Source organism: Mus pahari, chromosome 9 (assembly GCF_900095145.1).
Source record: "Mus pahari chromosome 9, PAHARI_EIJ_v1.1, whole genome shotgun sequence".
Lineage (NCBI taxonomy): Eukaryota > Metazoa > Chordata > Mammalia > Rodentia > Muridae > Mus > Mus pahari.
Window position 1 is genome coordinate 43,511,659 of NC_034598.1, and position 7,620 is coordinate 43,519,278.

The following is a 7,620-nucleotide window of genomic DNA, read 5'->3' on the forward strand; positions in this document are numbered from 1 at the left end:
CAAATTTCCCTTTCTATCTCAGTGAAGAATTGAGTTGGAATTTTGATGGGGATTGCATTGAATTTGTAGATTGCTTTTGGCAAGATAGCCATTTTTACTATATTAATTCTGCCAAGCCATGAACATGGGAGATCTTTCCATCTTCTGAGATCTTCTTTGATTTCTTTCTTCAGAGACTTGAAATCATTATCATGCAGATCTTTTACTTTTTCCGTTAGAATCACACCCAGGTATTTTATATTATTTATGTCTTTTGTGTAGGGTGTTGTTTCCATAATTTTTTCTTAGCCTGTTTATCCTTAGTGTAGAGAAAGGCCATTGATTTGTTTGAGTTAATTTTATATCCAGCTACTACACTGAAGCTGTTTATCAGGTTTAGGAGTTCTCTGGTGGAATTTTTAGGCTCACGTATATATACCATCATATCATCTACAAATAATGATATTTTGACTTCTTCCTTTCCAAGATGTATCCTTTTGATCTCCTTTTGTTGTCTAATTGTTGTGGTTAGGACTAAAAGTACTATATTGAATAGGTAGGAAGAAAGTGGGCAGTTTTGTCTAGTCCCTGATTTTAATGGTATTGCTTCAAGTTTCTTTCCATTTAGTTTGATGTTGGCTATTGGTTTGCTGTATATTGCTTTTATTATGTTAAGATATGGGCCTTGAATTCCTGATCTTTCCAAGACTTTTATCATGAATGGGTGTGGGATTTTGTCAAATGTTTTCTTAGCATCTAATGAGATGATCATGTGGTTTTTGTCTTTGAATTTTTTTATATAGTGGATTATGTTGATGCATTTCTGTATATTATACCCTCCCTGCATCCTTGGGATGAAGCCTACTTGGTCATGATGGATGATCATTTTGATGTGTTCTTGGATTCTGTGAGAATTTTATTGAGTATTTTTGCATTGATATTCATAAGGGAAATTGGTCTGAAATACTCTTTCTTTGTTGGGTCTTTGTCTGGTTTAGGTATCAGAGTAATTGTGGCTTTGTAGCATTTATTGGGCAGAGTACCTTTTGTTTCTATTTTGTGGTATAGTTTGAGGAGAGTTGGAATTAGGTCTTCTTTGAAGGCCTAATTAAAACTCTGCACTAAACCCATCAGGTCCTGGGCTTTTTTTGGTTGGGAGACTATTAATGACTGCTTCTATTTCTTTCGGAGATATGGGGCTGTTTGGATCATTAATCTGATCCTGATTTAACTTTGGTACCTGGTATCTGTCTAGGAAATTGTCCATTTCATCCACATTTTCCAGTTTTGTTGAGTAAAGCCCTTTGTAGTAGGATCTGATGATGCTTTGGATTTCCCCAGGTTCTGTTGTTATGTCTCCCTTTTCATTCCTGATTTTGTTAATTAGGATACTGTCCCTGTGCCCTCTAGTTAGTGTGGCTAAGAGTTTATCTATCTTGTTGATTTTCCCCAAAAAAACAGCTCTAGATTTGTGTGCTTCTTTGTATAGTTTGTTTTGTTTCTACTTGGTTGATTTCAGCCCTGAGTTTGATTATTTCCTGCCTTCTACTCCTCTTGGGTGAATTTGTTTCCTTTTGTTCTAGAGCTTTTAGGTGTGCTTTCAAGCTGCTAGTGTGTGCACTCTTTAGTTTCTTTTTGGAGGCATTCAGGGCTATGAGTTTTCCATTTAGTACTGTTTTCATTGTGTCCCATAAGTTTGGCTATGTTGTGGCTTCATTTTCATTAAACTCTTAAAAAGTCTTTAATTACTTTTCTTATTTCTTCCTTAACCAAGTTATCATTGAGTAGAGTGTTGTTCAGCTTCCACATCAACGTTGTCTTTCTTTTATTTATTTTGTTATTTAAGATCAATCTTAGTCTGTGGTGATCTGATAGGGTAATTTCAACATTTTTTTATCTGTTGAGGACTGTTTTGTGACTGATAATATGCTCAATTTTGGAGAAGATACCATGAGGTGCGGAGAAGAAAGTATATCCTTTTGCTTTAGGGTAAAATGTTTTGTAGATATATGTTAAATCCATTTGTTTCATAACTTTTGTTAGTTTCACTGTGTCTTTGTTAATTTCTGTTTCTAGGATCTGTCCATTGATTAGAGTGTGGTGTTAAAGTCACCCACTATTACTGTGTGCAGTGAAATGTGTGCTTTGAGCTTTACTATAGTTTCTTTAATGAATGTGGCTGCCCTTGCATTTGGAGCATAGATATTCAGAGTTGAGAGTTCAACTTGGAAGATTTTACCTTTGATGAGTATGAAGTGCCCCTCCTTGTCTTTTTGGATAACTTTGGGTTGGAAGTAGATTTTATTCAATATTAGAATGGCTACTCTAGCTTGTTTCTTCACACTATTTGCTTGGAAAATTGTTTTCCATTCTTTTACTCTGAGGTAGTATTTGCTTTTGTCCCTGAGGTGGGTTTTCTGCATGCATCAAAATGCTAGGTCCTGTTTATATAGCCAGTCTGTTAGTCTATGTCTTTTTATTGGAGAATTGAGTCCATTGATATTAAGAGATATTAAGGAAAAGTAATTGTTTTTTCCTGTTATTTTTCTTGTTAGAATTGGGATTCTTTTCTTGAGCTATGTTCTTTTATGTTTCTTGAAGGATTACTTTCTTGCTTTTTCTAGGGTGTCATTTTCCTCCTTGTGTTGGAGTTTTCCCTTTATTATTCTTTGAAGGGCTGGATTTGTGGAAAGATATTGTGTGAATTTGGTTTTGTCATGGAGTACTTTGGTTTCTCCATGTATGGTAATTGAGAGTTTTGCTGGGTATAGTAGCCTGGGCTGGCATTTGTGTTCTCTTAGGTTCTGTATAACATCTACCCAGGATCTTCTGGCTTTCATAGTCTCTGGTGAGAAGTCTGATGTATTTCTGATAGGTCTGCCTTTATATGTTACTTGACCTTTTTCCTTTACTGCTTTTAATATTCAATCTTTATTTAGTGCATTTGTTGTTCTGAGGAATTACTTTTCTGGTTCAGTGTATTTGGTGTTTTGTAGGCTTCTTTTATGTTCATGGGCATCTCTTTCTTTAGGTTAGGGAAGTTTTCTTCTATAATTTTGTTGAAGATATTTACTGGTCCTTTAAATTGAAAAACTTCATTCTCATCTATAGCTATAATCTTTAGGTTTGGTCTTCTCATTGTGTCCTGGATTTCATGGATGTTTTGGGTTAGGATTTTTTATTTTGCATTTTGCATTTTCTTTGATTGTTGTATCCATGTTTCTATGGAATCTTCTGCACCTGAGATTCTCTCTTCCATCTCTTGAATTCTGTTGCTCATGTTCCCATTTATGGTTGCTGATTTCTTTCCTAGGCGTTTTATCTCCAGAGTTGTCTCCCTTTGTGATTTCTTTATNGTTTCTACTTCCATTTTCAAATCCTGGATGGTTATGTTCAATTCTTTTACCTGTTTTATAGTGTTTTCCTGTAACTCTTTAAGGGATTTTTGTGTTTCCTCTTTTAGGGCTTCCTGTTATTTACCTGTGTTTTCCTGTATTTCCTTCTTAAAGTCCTCCATCATCATCATGAGAAGTGACTATAGATCCATGTCTTGCTTTTCTGGTATGATGATGAATCCAGGACTTGCTATGGTGGGAGAATTTCGTTCTGATGTGGCCAAGTACCCTTAGTTTCTGTTGCTTCTGTTCTCATGCTTGCCTCCTACCATCTGATCATCTCAAGTGCTTGCTGCTCTCAATATATCTGATTGGAGCCTGTCCTTCCTGTAATCCAGGTTGATTCAGGACTCCTCAGAGTACAACTTTCTCTATGATCCTGTGATTCCAGGCACCTGTGAACCTGAGATTTTGGGTGTGTCAGAGTTCTTGGCAGTAAACATTCCTCTGAGTCCCTGAGATCTTGGAGTGACCAAGCTCCTATTATCCTGGGATACTGGAATCCTAAGATCCTGGGCAAGTTACAGCACCTGGAAGTGGTGTCTCTGCTGAAGATCTTGGGGATGTCTGGTGGGTTTGAAACCAAGGTATACCAATATCAATCAGAAGGAACCCTAGCCATTGGTCAGGGATGGCTCTCAAGTCCTTGCTCCTGCTGTCATGGGCCTGTCACAATTGGATTGGAAGTGATGTTGTCTTCCACTTACCAGTGATCCTAAGATCATGTGGAGAGTTCTCTGGGTACCATGGAAATATCTGCAGAGCTCGTGCCCAAGGTCTCTGTTCCCATTTTTAATAGGGTTATTTGGTTCTCTGGAGTCTAACTTCTTAATTTTATTAAAAATGAATATGGGATATTAACTCTCTACCGGATTTAAGAATGGCAAAGATCTTTCCCCAAACTGTTGGTTGCCATTTTGTCCTATTGACAATGTCCTTGGCCTTACAGAAGCTTTGCAATTTTATGAGGTCCCAATTTGTCTATTGTTGATCTTAGCAAATAAGTCATTCATTTTCTGTTCAGGAAAATTTCCCTTGCCACCATGTGTTCCAGGCTTTTACCCACTTTCTCTTCTATTAGATTCAGTGTATCTGGTTTTATGTGGAGGTTCTTGATCCACTTAGACTTGAGCTTTGTACAGGGTGATAAGAATGGATCAATTTGCATTCTTCTACATGCTGAATGCCAGTTGAACCAACACCATTTGTTGAAAATGCTGTCTTTTTCCTACTGGATGGTTTCAGTTCCTTTGGCAAAGATCAGGTGACCATAGGTATGTGGGTTCATTTCTGGGTCTTAAATTCTATTCCATTGATCTACCTGCCTGTCATTGTACCAATACCATGCAGTTTTTATCACTATTGTTCTGTAGTACAGCTTGAGGTCAGGGATGGTGATTCCCCCAGAAGTTGTTTTATTGCTGAAAATAGTTTTTGCTATCCTGGGTTTTTGGTTATTTTAAATGAATTTGAGGATTGCTCTTTCTAACTCTATGAAGAATTGAGTTGGAATTTTGTTGGGGACTTCATTGAATCTACAGAATGCTTTTGGCAAGATGGTCATCATTACTATATTAATTCTGCCAATCCTTGAGCTTGGAAGACCTTCTAAGGAAATCTTCTGAGGTCTTCTTCGATTTCTTTCTTCAGAGACTTGAAGTTTTTGTACAGACCTCTCACTTGTTTGGTTAGAGTCACACCAAGATATTTTATATTGTTTATGACTATTTTAAAGAGTGTCATTTCCCTAATTTAAGTTTCATCCTGTGTATTCTTTGAGTAGAGTAAGGCTACTGATTTGTTTGAGTTAATTTTATTTCCAGCCACTTTGCTGAAGTTTATCAGCTGTCGGAGTTCTCTGGTGGAAATTTTAGGGTCACTTAAGTATACTATACCTTCTGCAAATAGTGCTATTTTGATTTCTTCTTTTCCAATTTGTATTCTGTTGACCTCCTTTTGTTATCTAATTCCTCTTGCTAGAAATTCAAGTACTATATTGAATAGATAGGGAGAGAGTGGGCAGCCTTCTCTAGTTCCTTATTTTAGTGGGATTGTTTTAAGTTTCTCTCCATTTAGTTTGAATTTGGGTACTGGTTTGCCTTATATTGCTTTTTACTATATTTAGGTATAGCCTTGAAATCCTGATCTCCAAGACTTTTAACATGAAGGGATGTTGAATTTTGTCAAAAGCTTTTTCAGCATCCAATGAGATGATCATGCTGTTTTTTTCTTTGTTTATGTAGTGGGTTACTTTGATGGATTTCCATACATTTGACCATCCCAGCATCCCTGGAATTAAACCTACTTGATTGTGATGAGTGATGGTTTTGATGTGTTTTTGGATTTAGTTTTTGAGAATTTTGTTGAGTAGTTTTGCATCAGTATTCATAAGGGAAATTGGTCTGAAATACTCTGTCTTCGTTGGGTGTTTGTGTGGTTCTTGTATCAATGTAACTGTGACTTCATAGAATGAAGTGGGTAGTGTTCCTTCTGTTTCTATTTTGTGGGATAGTTTGAAGAGTATTGGTATTAGGTCTTTAAAGGTCTTATAGAATTCTGAACTAAACCCATCTGGCCCTGGGTTTTTTTGTTGTTGTTGTTGGGAGACTTTAATGAGTGTCTTTTACTGCTTTATGGGTTAATGGATGGGTTTGATGGTTTATCTGATCCTGATTTAGTTTTGGTAGCTGGTATCTGTCTAGAATATTGGCTATTTTATCCCCATTTTCCAGTTTTGTTAAGTATAGTCTTTTGTAGTAGGATCTGTTTATTTTTGGATTTTATCACTTTCTTTTGTTATATATCCCTTTTCATTTTTGATTTTGTTAATTTGGATACTGTCTCTGTGCCCTCTGGTTAGTCTAGCTAAGGTTTATCTATCTTGTTGATTTTCTCAAAGAACCAGCTCCTGCTTTTGTTGATTCATTGTATAGTTCTTTTTGTTTCTACTTGGTTGATTCCAGTCCCGAGTTTTATTAATTCCTGTACTTTAACTCCTTTTGAGTGTATTTGCTTCTTTTTGTTCTAGAGCTTTTAGTTGTGCTTTCAAGCTGTTAGTTTATCCTCTTTCCAGTTTCATTTTGGAGCTATGTGCTTTCTTCTTAGCACTGCTTTCACTGTGCTCCATAAGTTTGGGAATGTATGTTTTGCCTTCATTTTTATCAAGTTCTAAAATGTCTTTAATTTTTTTTTCTTTATTTCTTCCTTGACCAAGTTATCATTGAGTAGCGCATTATTCAGCTTCCATGTGTATGTGGGCTTCCTGTTTTCTTTTATGTTGTTGTTGTTATTGAAAAATAGCCTTACTCTGTGGTGATCTAATAGGATGCATGCGATTATTTCAATCTTCTTGTATCTGTTAAGGGCTGTTTTGTGACCAATTATGTGGTCAATTTTGGAGATGGGACAATGAGTTTCTGAGAGGAAAGTATATTATTTTGTTTTATGATGAAATGCCCTATAGATATCCGTTAAATCTATTTGTTTCATAATTTCTGTTAGTTTCCATGTGCCTCTGTTTATTTTCTGTTTACATGACCTGTCCATTGCTGAGAGTGGATGATGGAGTCTCTCACTATTATTGTGTGAGGTACAATGTGTGCTTTGAGTTTTAGTAAAGTTTCTTTTATGAATGTGGGTGCCCTTGCATTTGGAGCATAGATGTCCAGAATTGAGAGTTTATCTTGGAAGATTTTTCCTTTGATGAGTATGAAGTATCCTTCCTCATCCTTTTTGATACCTTTTGGTTAAAAGTCAATTTTATTCAATATTAGAATGGCTACTCTAGCTTGTTTCTTGGGACCATTTGCTTGGTAAAATTCTTTCCAGCTTTTTCTTGGTGGTAGTGTCTGTCTTTGCCACTGAGGTTGGATTCCTGTATGCAGCAAAATACTTGGTCCTGTTTACATACCCAGTCTGTTAATCCATGTGGGTTTTTTTTAGGGGGGGGGGCTGAGACCATTGATGCTAAGAGATATGGAATAGTGATTTTTGCTTCCTGTTATTTTTGTTGTTAGAAGTGGAATCATGTTTGTGATTTGTTTTTGTAATGGAAAACCTTAGTTTCTCCATCTATGGTAATTGAGAGTTTTTCTGGGTATAGTAGCTTGGGCTTACATTTCTGTTCTGTTAAGGGTCTGTATGATATCTGCTCAGAATATTCTAGCTTTCATGGTCTCTGGAGACAGGTCCAATTTAATTCTGATATGTCTGCATTTATATATGTTACTTGACCTTTTCCCCTTAC